At 38.8% G+C, this 15,567-nt stretch overlaps 1 long non-coding RNA gene across 1 annotated transcript in view; it reads right to left on the bottom strand.

Moving 5' to 3' along the window:
- Positions 1 to 14,589, bottom strand: part of LOC144234502 (uncharacterized) — a 41,651-nt gene extending 27,062 nt beyond the window's left edge. Inside the window, exon 1 of the long non-coding RNA XR_013335985.1 lies at positions 14,531 to 14,589. This is a non-coding gene — a long non-coding RNA (uncharacterized LOC144234502). The remainder of the gene's footprint in view (positions 1 to 14,530) is intronic.
- Positions 14,590 to 15,567: the final 978 nt, after the last annotated feature.

Below are 15,567 nucleotides of genomic sequence, written 5' to 3' on the forward strand. Positions count from 1 at the left end.
TGTATGATTAAAAATAATAGATGATATTGAAAGCATCTGGTTGAGCAAATGCTCCCAGGACTGAAAAGTCAAGGTACTAATGGTGCTTTTTTAACATAATACAAACTGCCAAAAGGAATGCTGATTGAATTTCTAAAAGGTAAACTGCTTAACACTGAGGAATGAGAAGTTATTTTTTAAAGAGTTAAAGGAGATTCATTTGAAATTTATCACAGTTAAGTACCAAACCAAGATGAAAAAAATGTGATACAAATAAAAGTGGTTAAGCAGAGACTTTAAAAGCAAGCTGTTTGGAGAGTTAGTAGAAATCTTTTTATGTTTACATAATAAAATCACATAAAATAAACAGAAATAACAAGGTTAGGCTAAAAGGAAAATGGCAGGCAATGAACTTGAAATCTACAAAATGTTTCAAATAATCCTAAACATTTTTCTACAAATGTTAAACTGAGCCTCCTCATTAAAGAATATTTTTTTTTTAAGTCAGGGTTCTATGGGGGTCAGGGATTTAACAATAGAGAGGCACAGATTTATCTTGCTGTCTCAGCAAATATTGTCATAAAACAATTTTGCTTTCCAACTTTGTAAAAAGAGCATTTGAGCAGTGTACACATACCAGAAGAAATTACCGTGGGCAGAAAAGTAAAGTTGGCACACTGGCCTTTTATTCCTCTCCTACTGTTACAGAGATTTAATCATATCTGGGACACGTATGCATAGCCAGCCAAAGACTATGATGGGGTGGAAGCCATCTTTGCAGTGAAATGTGCGAGCTCTTGCCTCCTTTAAGAAATTTGTTCCTATTGGGGCACCTGGGTGGCTCAGGTGGTTAAGCGTCCAATGCTTGATTTCGGCTCAGGTCATCATCTCGCAGTTGTGAGATGGAGCCCTGCCATGGACTCCCCATTGAACATGGAGCTTGCTTGGGATTCTCTCCCTCTCTCCCTCTTTCTCTCTGCCCCTCCCCTGTTCATGTTCTCTCTCTTTCTCAAAATAAATAAACATTTAAAAAAAAAAGTAATCTGTCCCCACCAACCACCCACAGAGCAACTTTGTTTTAGAGACAAATGAAGTCAAGGCACTATTTCCAAAGTGCCTCTTAAGCCACCTGGATGGAGATAGAACATTCTGGGATGTGAGGATCCATCTGACCCTGATTTTCTCCTGCTTGCCCATTAGCACAGATTAGTTTACTGTTCACATTGTCCCCTAGACACTAGGCAGAGAAAGCAAGTAGACTAAAACTGAAACAAGCCTTTGATGAGTATGGGAAGTGGGCTAAGGGTAAGGCATGGTGGAGCAGAGCCAGAACAACGGGCTCTGAAGGACGTATAGCGTCCATGTTTTCCAAACCGAAACTCATGACACATAGCTTGACAAGTATGATTGTACTTATGGGAACAACAGGACAGAATATTTATGACCCAGGGTTGCCCTGGAAAATCTAGGATATATAAACACCACATCCATAAAGGCATTCGACGTGGGAAGGCTAACATAACCTACTTTGAATTCTGCAAGTGCTGGCCAGCACATGTGAAAGCAAGCTGAAGTCACCCTCGTCTCTATTTATTTCGATCACAAATGCATTACATATTTTTGACACATTTAGGATCTCTATTCCAAAGACTTGCCATAAGAATAGCAGGTGATATCTGAATGAAATAGATTTTTACAGTTGAGTAGAAAAGCGTGCATCATATCAGATTAGATTGTTTGCCAAACCTGCCTGCCCACCCCTTGCAGGGGGACTAAACTCACCCAGAGACGTCAGTGTATCAGAAGACAGGAAATATTCTCAGAAAGCCCGTGCATGCTTGCACACAGCTTTCAGATGAGGCTCCACAAGTATTCAGAAAGAAAATTCATCAATTCAAATTTGTCCCACTTTTTTTCTTGCCTTACATCCATTTAATTGCTTGCATGTGAGTCATTGTTTCTTATATGACACCCCCCCCCAAAATACTTCAGTGAAAGCTTCTTGTAGAAAGAAAAACAAAGGTCAGTAACCTAATATCCCCAAGCAACCCTACAACAACAAACCAGGGAGGGGAAAAAGTGAAGAAATGCTCAGAACTGGGAAAAGATCTTTGTTTGTTTATTCTTTTGACAGTGAATAAAAGTTATGATGTTCCCCATAACTACAAATTACTGGTGTGTCCAACTTTTAGAGAATATATAAGGAGGCCCCATAAAAGATTAGAAGAGTTATTCTGTGTGAGTTAAGAAACTTCTTAAGGACTAGAAATGCATCAGTACAATCCATTTTGTCATGACACATGAAAACTGGAAGTAGGAAAATGCCTGAGGGATTGTCTAACAAAAGGAAAGCTCCTCCCTTTCACATGAGGAAACTGAGGAACAGCAGCATGTCCAAGGTTAACTAGCTGTAACTGAGTCAAGGCAGAACCCCATCTCCTGCAGAGCTTATGGATAAGTTTATTCATCTGTAAAATGAGGGTGCCGAACTCCTAGGTCAATGCCAACCATAACATCCTGCAATGCTGTATTGATTGATTGCTTTGTAATCTACTTATTTGTATTTTGGCTCTTAAATAAAGGTAAGGCTGCCAGGTTTGACATATTTCTAGCCCTTAGAAAGCTGACCTGACAGTAAAGCCCTTCCAAAACATTTATAGAGACAATGTTCAGAACAATTTGCAGAATTTAATAAGGTGACACATTTTGAAGCACGGTGCACTTAGTTACAGGCAGCCAACCTGAATGGAGGCATGTAGGGGAGGTATTATTTTTTTTTAATTTTCAAGATGTCACTGACAAGGGAGACATATGCCAAATGGTAACCTAGGCTTCTATCTAAAAAAAAAAAATCCTTGAAAAAGGCGTGAAGAGCAATGAAGAGCTTGACACAAAAAGAATGAGTGAAACATCAAAATAGGATACCAGGAATGAGAAAATATATTGATTAAAATTATTTAAAGTTATCTGAGGCCTCTTCCTTTCCACTTACACCTGACTCCAAAATACAGCCATGCAGAGGTTTCCCAACATTTAATATCTTAGCATTAACCCAGGATAGAGCCTCTTAAATCAGAGAATATAAATTAGTATAAAATCAGAGTATATTTTAAAAATCTTCTATACTAGTTTTATTATTTCTTGTTTATCTTTACCATAGACTCTTACCAGCATTTCATTAATCTCCAGCTAGAATTTACACAGTAAAAGAAAAAAATGACTATGTGGAATAAATATTGAATGAATGCTCAAATTGTTAAAAGCAAGAGAAGCCAATTTACCACTACAATCTAAAAATATGGTTTGATCAGATGTAGTATTCATTACATGTATTATAGGTAAGAGGCTTTAAAACATAATAAGCCAGTAAGCAGAATACTCATTTTAGGATCACAGAGTACTTTTTCATAATATGTAGATTTAGTGGAATATCTACCCCACCAAAATCAAGATTGGAAGCAATTAAGAAAACAAAAGTACTTAGAAAAATCGTTGAACAGTTTGGCTGCCTGATTTCCTGACTGATCTCACAACTGTCAAGTTACCAGAAGAAACATGAAGATCTCAAATGCATTTTTCCAACACTGAGAAAAGTACCTACAGTTTGCAATTAAGCCAACCTGGTTTTGAGTTCATGGCTTACTAGCTGTTTGTTCTCAGGCAGTTACTTAACTTCTCAATGACTGTTTCATTCTCTGAAATAACAATAATATCTGAATCACTAGATTCTTAAAGTGATTAGATCGTATGGTATCCAAAACTTAGCTGTCATGGTGTATGACACTAGGAAGCATCCAATACATGGACATAGTCCCTGTAGTAAAAGTAAGAGTAGTAATGGTCCTTCTCATGTTTTTTTTTTCTCTTGTGGCACATTGTCATGAAATTAACACAGGTCTTGGATTCAGAGAGGGTTGGGTCTGAAGTCAAGCTCTATGCTCAGTTGGGTGACAAGAAATTGTCTCTGGTTTGTTTCTTCTGTGAAATTAACACCTGTTCTTACTATTCTTGTGAAACTGAATAAGACATGTTGGTGCTGCACAATGCCTGGCACAATGGCGGGGATCCCACAGAAATGCTAGTTCCCAGCACTCCTTGTCCTCACAAGTCACCCCATCTCTTTATTCTCTCCATCACAAACATGTTCTGAGCCCAGGAAATACAAAAGGAATAAGACTGTCCATTCTGGTTTCAACAAAGGGATAAAGAGGCAGAGAAAGAGAGAGATTATAGGATGTGATGACAAATAACTGAAGGGAGTTATAAACCAATCTTGAGAACACAAAAGAGAATAGAATAAAGCTTTCTTGAAAAGTCTTTAAAAGATCTTAAAAATCAAGCCACTTAATACCCACTAGAATAGCTACAACCAAAGCAAACAAACAAACACAAAAACAACACTGACAAAAACAAGAAAAACAACATAAAATAGCAAGTGTTTTTCCACAAGGATGTGGAGAAATTGGAACCATTATACATTGCTCACAGGAAAATAAAATTCCACAGCTGTTGTGGGAAACAGTTTAGTAGTTCCTCAAAAAGTGTAACATAGGGGCATCTGGGTGACTCAGTCAGCTGAGCATACGACTCTTGATATCAATTTGGGTTGTGGTCCCAGGGTCATGAGATTGAGCCTAGCATCAGGCTCTGTGCTGAGCCTGCATGGGATTCTTTCTCTCAGCCCCTCTCCCCCATTCGTGTTCTCTCTCTCTTCTCTCTTTCTTTCTCTCTCTAAAGTAAAAAAAAAAAAAAAAAAAAAANCCAGGTGACTCAGTCAGTTAAGCATCTAACTCTTGGTTTCGGCTCCAATAGTGATCTTGTGGTTTGTGGGCTCAAGCCCCACATCAGGCTCCATGCTGACAGCTTGGGATTCTGTCTCTCCCTCTCTTTCTGCACCCCCTCCCACTCTTGCTCTCTCTCTCTCTCTCAAAATAAATAAGTAAACTTTAAAAAAAATAAAACTAAAATGAAATAAATAAATTTTAAATGCAACATTGCCCAAAGACCTAGCAATTTCAACCCTAGGTATGGACCCCCAAAGAATTGAAAGCAGATTTTCAAACAGATACTGGTACATGAAAGTTCACAGCAGCACTGTTCACAGTCAACAAAACGTGGAAGCAACCCAAGTGGAAAAATAAAAGGTATTATCCCTGCACAGTGGAGTACTATTCAGCCGTAGTAAGGAATGAAGTATTGATGCATGCTACAACACGTAGGAACTTTGAAGCATTATGTTAAATGAAAGAAGCCAGTTACACAAGACCATCTATTATGTGATTCCATTTATGTCTGGAATAGGCAAATCCCTGGAGACAGAAAGTAGATTAGTGATCGATTAGGGCTGAGGGAGACAGAAAAACCAAGGGAAGGGGTAAGACCTGAAGCGTATAGTGTTTCTCTTTGTGGAGACAAAAATATTCTAAAATTGATGCTGGTGATGGTTGTATCTGTGACTATACTAAAACCGCTGAATTGTAGGCTTAAAATGGATCAGTTATAAGGTATGTGTGTTATATCTCAATCTGTTTTAAAAAAGAAAGAAGGAAGCTAAAATAAAAATATGAACACACACACACACACACACACACACACACACACAAACACACCGTCCTAGGAGTTCAGCTAGACTTTTAGATCCAGTAGACATAGTGACGTTGGTGACCATTTCAATGCTGGAGCTGAAAACAAAAACTAACACAAAACCAAGAGTATGTCAGGCACAGAGGGTAAGAATGGAACCATCCGTGCAAAGCCCAAGTCAGGGAACAGAGCTAGTATCTTCTGCAACCCAGAGAGGACAAGTGGGAGCCAGAACATGGGTAGAGGGACCAGAGAACAAGGAGACATGTGATCACTATGGATGTGGAAGCGTTGGCCACCTCAGAGGCCTGGAAAGCAGGCTTCAGGGTGACCCTGCCATTCACGGGGCTCGTGTGCAGGCAAGTTTGTGATCTTTCTTAATATCTGTTTCCTGTAAAATAGTAATAAACATAATGCTCACCTCAAAAGATACTTTGAGGCTTTAATGAAACAAGATAGGTAGAGCATGTAGTCAGAGTCTGGCAAACAGTATGCAGTCAATAAGTATTAGCTCCTTGAATCTGTGGGAAGCCAAGAGTTTAAAATGAGAAATTTCCAGTTATCAACAAAATGTTATATCAGATGATAAAGGTTTCAAGCTTTTTGAACTTTTGAGTAATTTATACACATTATCACTAATTTAACTTCCCCTGATCCATCAAGAAATACACATGTTTTTTTAAAAACCTCTAAAGAATTATGGTAAATGCCTCCTAGACTAATGATACTGATCTGGCCTCAGTAGCTCAAGCTTAGCCATAAAGATAACAAGTTCTTTTATGATGATATTCTAATTAAACATCCCAAACTTTATTCCAGGTATATGCAATCCAATATTGGCAGAGCTAATTCAACCAAGAACATTCTGGCCAGCAAATAATAAATTCTCAGAAGCCAAAATTTCCATTTACACCTGTAAATAGAAAATTCAATTTAATGCAAATTGTTAAATAATAAGACCAGTGGGCAATGAACCATACTAAACACATCATATGAAATGGATCAGTCATGCAGCATGGTGACCAGGAAAGAAATCTGTGACACATTCTGTTCTGTAGCTAAATGCTATGTGTTTACACACGCATGCACACACACACACGTGCACCAAACAAGGCGCTACCACAGAGACACAGCACACGCGTGAAAAATGTACAAATTCAGACTGAGTGGCTGGTTACATTCCTCTCTATTTAAAATCTTTTGGTCACCTTCCATGGGATCATCTAACCATGAAGAATGCTATTTTATACAATGTTTGGCAGAGCAGTTGTTAGGCAGAGGAATCCTGTAAACGGTTTCACTGAAGCTAAAAATCATTAGGAAGTAGATTTGGGCATGCTCTTTAGTTAGACCGCCTCCTCAACAAAGTTCAGAAGTCACTATCCACAAATTTATAAGTAGCAAAATACTTACGGCATCCCTTTGGTTATGAGACACATAAGTCAGATTAAAATCATTCAATGTGGATAAATTCTTCCTTCCATAACCTGGACAATAGCATATAGCTTATGCTTCAGAGATTTTGGAGGCTGTTCAAGGTGCTAGATGTGGGATGTACATGTACATGTACAATGTAAGATGTATCTTACAGTGTGTCTAGAGAGCAAGGAAATTGGGGGTAGAAAAGTTTGGAAGAAAATAGATTTGATTTTTAAACATTTTCTAGTTCTCACGCTCTCCCTCTCTCTTCTTAAATAAAGCATCATTCATCAGAGCTTAGGAACAACTTAAAAGAAAAAAAAAATCACATGGATTGTCTTTCACCCTAGTCACCAAGGTGCTGACACCCTTACACAGACTGTTAGAACAAGAGAGTAAAATCCTTAATGCTGACATAGCACTGCTTTTGGGGTTCCCAGAGTCTGAAGACTATACAGACCAAAGCCAAGCAAATCTTGGTGGCAGATTTTTTCCCCATGTGTGTTTGTGAAGTACCTGTTTGCCAGGAGCCAAAGGATTTCACAAAAAGTGGGACTTTCAGGCTAAAACTAGGAAATGCCAGGGTGAGCCTGGACAAGTTGGTCACCCCAAGTACTTGTCAATAAAAGACTAAAGCTGACACCTAATCATAATATTTGATGTGACACAGACATCAAATCAACACACGTGTATTGAAATAATTTTAAAATCATCCCATTCAAAAATGAAAATGCAAAATATTCAGCTACATGATATACTAATTATTCCTTCATTTTCCTCAGCACCCTTTTATTATTTCTACTTCTGTGAGCTCCCATCAAATCTTAAAGGAAATTGTCAGGTATATTTTCCAATCAGAAGGAGCTATGGTCAACTTAAGAACTTACACTGGTCCCCAGTAATTTGGAAAAATTTTTAAAAAGGGTTTTAATGTAAAATCATTTCTATACTGATTCAGAGAACTGATTCTACTTTTTGAATAATTCAACTGAAATTTATGTTAGCCTGAAATATTAATATAATTAAGGAAGTAAAATATTATCTGGAATATGGTTTTAAGCCAATCAAAATAAAACATCAAATCCTTTATTTTATCAGGTGAGCTTAGCATTTTCTTCTTGCTAAGAAATTTGTTAATGAAAATAAAAACAGTGAAAGAAAGCTTTTATATTTACCTACTTTTGTCATTCACTTTCATCTTCACATCTTTAAGAAAGATGAAAACAGAGTAGCAAAATAATATTTGTTTCTTTCTAGATTCATTGTAGGTATATTTTATTTCTTCCAAATTTCCAATGGTATCTGCTATATTTCATTATTGAAATATTTCATGTAATTAATTAAGAAGTAGGGATAATAATGTAGGATCACTTCATCCAAAGATCTACCAGCATATGGAAAACACTGCAAATTACCAAATAAGTCCATTGAGTGAAACATAAAGTAAAAATGAGTTTAAGAGACAGCTGGACATGTTTATGTAGGCAAAGAGGTTGGAAGATATGCTGACAACACAGAGAGGTGTGTTGCAATAAACTTGAAGGAGACAGGCCATTGGGCCAACCATCCTTTTCTTTCCAGGAATTCCTTATGTTCTCATTAGTGTCTCACATCTGGACAGCTGCGTTATTAAAATCTGGCCCCAAACTCGAGTCAATGAAAGAGTTTGGTGTCTCAATTTCATTCTTCCTTTACATATTCAACACAAACACACACGCACGCACGCACACATGCACACACACACACATTTCAACTTTTCTTCAAGGAAGCATTTCACATCCAGATGTCAGATTTTTGTGACTCATGGCCAAGGAGAGAGAAAAGCTCTGTGAACAAGCTTGTTCTGATCATGTCCACCTCTGTCTGATACGAGTACATATTCATGGCACTTCACTTTCATAAATACAACATTCTAAACAGTCCTTTGAATGACCACCACCTTTAGTATGGAGTTAGGCCTCAAGCTTCTGTAACTCAGTTTCTTGGGAAGAAAAAAATACTTTAAGGGTTAGAGAAAAAGGGCAGTTCTCTTCATTCCTTTATCTTTCCTCATCTTTTAAAATATGTGGTTAGGAAAGATTTCGTACAGGATTGGTTAGAAGCCAAGAGTTTCACTGACCCTTTTAGTCATTGCCATTTCACATTTTTTGCCTCAGGAAGTGGTTGAGCTTTTGAACGCATTCATTTTTAATACATATGATGTGGGCATAACCTGCATCTGAATATAAATACCAAGCACCTGCTTTAACACTTTACAATTAACACATACTTGGATCCCCACTGTGTCATTTGCTCTAGATCATGGTCTCCTTAGGTTGGTGCTATTATCTTATGTTTTTACATGTAGAAACTGAGACCCAATGAAGGTAAGGGACTTGGCTAAAATCACTTGCCCAAGTGGTAAGATGTCGAGTTCAGGCATGTGCTATGTAGATCCACCTTAAAATATATACATAGACGTGTGTATATGTATAGATGTGTGTATATGTATGTACATATATGTGTGTATATGTATAGATGTGTGTATATATACATATATATACACACACATACATACATGCACACATACACACAAGCACACATACACACACACACACACACACCTGGGAACATAGATATGAGTGAACTTACATTCAACAGAAAATAAAGTCCCATCTCTAATGTGTGTTTTAAGAAGATAAAGTTGAGCAAAAACATAAACAAATGATAAACTTGTATCTATTGGATTCATTTCTAAAGACTTTATCCTATATGGTAACAACATAATGTGTATATAATGTGTACTATTTCATTCTCACAAGAGTAAAGATGTCTAAGGGCACCTGGGTGGCTCAGTCATTTAAAGGACCGACTCTGGGGACTCTCAGTTTCAGCTCAGGTCATGACCTTGTGGTTTTATGAGTTTGAGCCCCACATTGGGCTCTGTCCTGACAGAGCGGAGCCTGCTTAGGATTCTCTCTCCTCTCGATCTCTGCCCTTACCCCACTCACATCCCTCTCTCTCATTGAACATTAAAAAAAAAATTTTAAAGAGTATAAAGATACCTAAGGAAACAGAATTCATACATTTTACTAATTAAAGACATCTTTATAGTTTTGTTATCCTTTTTTTGTTATTTTAGGTTTAAAAAAGTATAATCATTATAGTTAATAATAAATGAATCAAAATACTGAATTGTTTGTTTATAGTTGTTTAAATTTCAAGCATCATACCTTTAGCAGAGAAAACCCAAGCATTACCTATGTTCTAATGAACTGACATTAGAAAATACTATTGTCTCCACAGAGCCAAATCCACACTCAGAAGCTATTAATTGTTCTTGGTGTACACAGAAGCCTTGTACAATATTTGGGCATCACAGATAGTACTGGAGTACAACAAATAGGCGAGAGAGAGAGAGAGTAGCTGTGATGGCAGGACGATGGCACTGGGGAAAGAGAGAGCAAGTCTGACACCTAAGGAGGACAAGACACCCTAGAGCCACATAAGGAGCAGCTCCCCAACACCCACTCCCTTCAGATTATTCACTGTATCTGCTTTGGTGCTCATTTCACAATTTGGTTCTCTCCTGGAACAAGTGGCCTGGCCTGACCCCCAGTTTGAGGCTCCTCCCCTGATGATCTGTCTAGCCCTTACCAGGAGCCTCCTGTCAGTCACCAGAGCCTATCCATGATACCCAGCAGCTGACTGGGGTCCTACTTCCACTGAAACAGATCCCCCCAGAAAGTAAGAGGTGCTGTCTGATACTTGGTGAGAAGAGCCACAGCACACCAGAATGAGCCCTAGACGTTGAGGTCGGCCTCTCCCTCTCATGAATTTTGTGTATCAAAGCCCTCCAGCTACTGTCATTGGAACACAACGTTGGCCTCCCTCCCTGAAGTTCTGACATTAGGCTTTCTCCTCTCTCCCTCCCAGCCAGCTCTGAGGTCCCAATATGCCTTTAGCCCAGCCTGGAAGGGTTATAACATGTCACAGGTGATTTAAACTAATTTCAGTGGTGCTTAATGGATTTCAAAGACCTGACCTTTTGTGCATTAGGAAGATGTACTCTTGCCTTCACTTTATTTTGTAGCTATCGTTTGGCTGGATGGGCCCCCGTCTATACTCCCAATAGCTTTCATCACGCACAATCTGTCTTCCCTGCCAACCTGCAAAGATTAGGTCTGTATCCTTATTCTCAGCATGGAGTCCAACACATAGTAGGGAATTGGTAAGCCTTTGTTCAATGAATAAATATGTGATACATGTGTGCAATTGTCAAGCAGTTCATTTGCTTAGGAAATGAAGTGTCCCATCACATATGTGAATTTATTACTTAGCTGATAATCCTGACACATTATCTGGCACATTTAAACTTTAACATCTTTACACATAAGGGCATACTTTGCAAAACTGTTTAACCAATATCTAGGGGTAGGTAGGAGGAAGATTATACATATCTTTGCATTCAGTTGTTGTTTCATAGCATATACAGAATTTATTTTGTATCACTGGCCTCTCAAAAGTGAATTAAAGCACAAATAACATGTTTTTATCTACCATCTTAACATGTGAAATTGTTCTCCCTTCAAAAGACTATCTGCGAAATTTGCTTTATAAAATTCTAAGTAAACAGAAGGAAAAGACAGCCTCTTACTGGAAGTAGCATTTTCATTTAACAACAGAACTATAATAAATATACCTCCTCTTGGGCTTCACATTTATCAGAAAAAAGATCCAGAAAGTTATAGGTAGAATATATTAAGATAGCCTCCTTATGATTACTTAAAACTAAGAATTTTGTGACTTCACGACAAAAGGAAGAAGTTACTTTTAAATGTTCTGTCTCTGTATGATTCCAGCTGCCCCTACTCTCCTGCCTCAAATAAACCAAAATAATTTTCTAATTTTGTTCCCAAACCACTCTTTTGACCAACTGTTTATGACTTGGTGTCTCTATGTACTAGAGACAAGTGACAAACAGATTATGGAAGAGAAGAGAAAAAATTTCTTCAGGTTGCTCTCCTAAAACCAAGGCTCTTTTCCTAACATGTACACAGATATGTACATGTATGTATCAGAACTAATTGGAGTCACAGGACAGAGTTCAATTCCACTTTGATGGTGCTCCCCTGTGACTCTGAGCCAGTCCCTTCAACAGCTTGTTTCCTCATCTGTCACATATGACTACTAAAATTTGCCCTTGGCCAGTTTCACAAAGATAATTCCATATCTGGAGCATACTTGGGACTTCCAAAATGGGTTTGATTATTTCGTCTTACTCCATCAAAATCTTACTTTCCTGCTTTTCCAAATGGGGCATAATAATATCTGCCAACCTTGAAAGTTTATTGCAAGGATCAAGTGAAGATAATACATATGCAAAAGCCTTGAGATTTGAAAATGTTTTCCATGTGAGAGTTATTTTTATTTGAATACTTTTGCAAATGCATGTCTAAACTAAATACAAGTCATTCAAAACTACAGTGAGACCCTTCCGATTTGGGGGCCCCTGTTAATACGAAGTGCAGGAAAGCTACAGGGTTCCTGTGGCTAAATGCATTATGTGTAGAATATGCATGTGCTTGGCGTTCTTTGTCCAGCAGTGAAAATTAGCTCCTACCATGACATTCACATTCATTTCAAAATGTATTTTTAAGTGTCCCCCGTGTGCCAGACACTTACTAGGAGTTGAGGGCATGCCTTAGCTCAGACTGTGATACAGAATACCATAGACCACGTGGCATAAATAGTTAGTCCTAATGGCTCTGAAAGATGGGAATTCTAAGATCAAGGTGCCTGTGGATTCACGTCCTGGAGAGAACTGGTTTCCTAGCTCATAGACAGCCACCTGTATGCATGAGAACAACAAGTTCTCTGTGTCCTTCTTCTACAAGGGCAATCATCTCAACACGGGCACCCCACCCTCATGACCTCATCTCAACCTAATTACTTCCCAAATGCCCCCCCTCCACATACCATCACACTGGGAATTAGGCCTTCAATAAACGAATTCTAGGAGATAGAACATTCAGGCCATATGAGACTACAAAGATGAAAATGGCAGTGTCCTGGCTTCAGAGAAGCCTTATTCTACTTGGAAGAAGACATATAAGGGAAACAGAGCAGTTCAGAGTATTAAGTGCTGTGAGGACATGGCAGAGCCAGCCTCAACTTTCAGGAAGAGATGACATGTGAGCTGAGTTAAAGAATGAACACGGAAGTCAGCCAAATGAAGGGAAAGGAGAGAATATTCTCAGTAAAAAGCATACATGGGGGCACCTGGGTGGCTCAGTCAGTTGGGCGGCCGACTTCGGCTCAGGTCATGATCTCACGGTTCGTGGATTCAAGCCCCGCATCATGCTCTGTGCTGACAGCTGGCTCAGAGCCTGGAGCCTGTTTCGGATTCTGTGTCTCCCTCTCTCTCTGGCCCTCCCCTGCTCACGCTCGCTCTCTCTCTCTCTCTCTCTCAGAAATTTAAAAAAAAAGAATTAAGAAAAAAATTTTTAAAAAGCATACACAAAGGCCCTAACGTTGCAAATAATATGGTTTGTTTAGGGGAAAATGCAAGTAATAGTACAAAAGTGCTATTTGTACCCTTTGAATCCTGGCAGGAGAGGAGAATGAAGAAGAGGATGCGTTCCGCCCAAGAAGCCTCATGTTCTTGGCTAAAGAAACTGCTTTATGGTGTAAGTGTAAGAAACACTGCAGTCTTCAAACCGTGGGGACAGGCAGGATTAACCTGGCCCGGTTTCTGGGATTCTCAATTTTACCCAAAACCATGGAAGATGAACAAAGTTTAAACTGAAAGACTATCATTTCAAAATAATATTCATAAATATTTAAGCACCCACCCTCAGGGGGTCCATCTTTGGGGTGAAGTGACTTTGAGAAATACCTGTCATGTCATTGGGAACTGCTGATGGTTTTTACCTCAGCGGTGACATAGTCAGATAGATCCTGTAGATCAGTGACTCACATTGGTGATGGTGTGGAGAATAGATATGAGGGAGAAAAGACTGGAAACAGGAAAGCCAGTTGGGAGGTGGGCACAGCCTTCCAGGAAAGAGATGATGGAGTACCTGAAATAGGGTAGAATGTAAGTGTGGAAGATTTGGGGAGTGCGAGCATATTTCAGGAACTTGTGGAGATAAGATCATTAGCATTTTCTGACTGATTAAATATGGATTTTTTTTTTTTAAAGTCAAGGGACACCTGAGTGGCTTAGTCAGTTAAGCGTCTGACACTTGATTTTGGCTCAGGTCACAATCTCACAGTTCATGGATTTAAGCCCACATCGAGCTCTGTTGCTGACAGCATGGAGCCTGGTTGGTATTCTGTCTCTCCTTTCTCTCTCTTTCTCTCTCTCTGCCCCTCCCTCACTTGCACATTCTCTCTCTCCCTTTCTCAGAAATAAATAAATTTTTAAAAATTAAAAAAAAGAAAAGTCAGGATTTGGGCTTGGAAGACTTGAAATAGACAGCTGTGCCCTGCGACAAGCTGCAGAATATGGGAGAGAGTGAAAAGTTAGATTATAACTTCGGCTCTGACCATATACACTTCTACATACCCATGAAAATCCAGGTGAAGATGCTCCAAATTCTTCCTGATAGTCTTCTCTGATTCTCCTGTGAAAAACACAAGCATTCACAAGGTGGTCAGAATTGGTGGGGAATTCGGCTTTATGTCCTTCCCCACTTCCGATGGCCATCTCTGGAGTTCCGACGTGACCTGGATTCCCCTCCTCCACTTTGTCTCTGACGCCTGTTAGCATCTGCGACAGAGTAAGTTATTGCCTGAGTGTGGTTTCCTTACGGTGCACCAACAGTCCAGTTCTGTAAGCTCCCTGGTTTTCTAACCTTTTCACTAACATGCCACGTGTCACTGATGTGAAGACTGTTCTTAAGCAAGTAACCCAGAAGAAAATTCATGGTCATATCATCCACAATCCCTTAGCCTCCTGTGTCCCTATTTCTGAACTTTGTTTCACTTCCAGCAACTTTATTTCTAATCTAGCTCCTGGCTTCCCAATTATAATAAAACAAATCCTGATCTCAGGTGGGGAATAAGCCTCAGAAACAGATGAACTCACAAGACAAAACTCTTATGTCTCTGTCCTCCTGTTTTCATGCAAATGTCCCGAGTAATTAAATCAGGGAAAGAAAATGTAGCAAAAACATATCAGCCAAATGGTTTCAAAATTTCAAAAGAAGCTGTAAATATGGTCTTTTTTAGAAGATCAGGTTCTAACTAGAGTATGAGAAAGGGTAACAGTTGTTCTGATGAAGCAGTTTTTAAATTCCTGTCAGTGATTTAAAGAGAGATAACTGATGTATGTTGAAGAAGCTGGCAAGATTTTTAAATAGTTCGGACGCTACAGGGAGCATTCTTTTTTTTCTTAAAGCAATGTACTCAGAAGTGTTGGCAAGATTTTATTTGAACGTAGCAGTGCTTATGTGAGGAAGTTATTTTGAATTACCCTAGTATAAATATGTATGACTTTATTTGTATTGAAAATTTCCTTTGCAAGTGAGTGACTGAGGGACTGTGATATCTCTATTGCTTGGTAAATGATTTCGGTATTTCAGTTTGGAAATAAAATACTCA

This window comes from Crocuta crocuta, unplaced genomic scaffold, assembly GCF_008692635.1.
Source record: "Crocuta crocuta isolate KB4526 unplaced genomic scaffold, BGI_CrCroc_1.0 scaffold154, whole genome shotgun sequence".
Classification (NCBI taxonomy): Eukaryota; Metazoa; Chordata; class Mammalia; order Carnivora; family Hyaenidae; genus Crocuta; species Crocuta crocuta.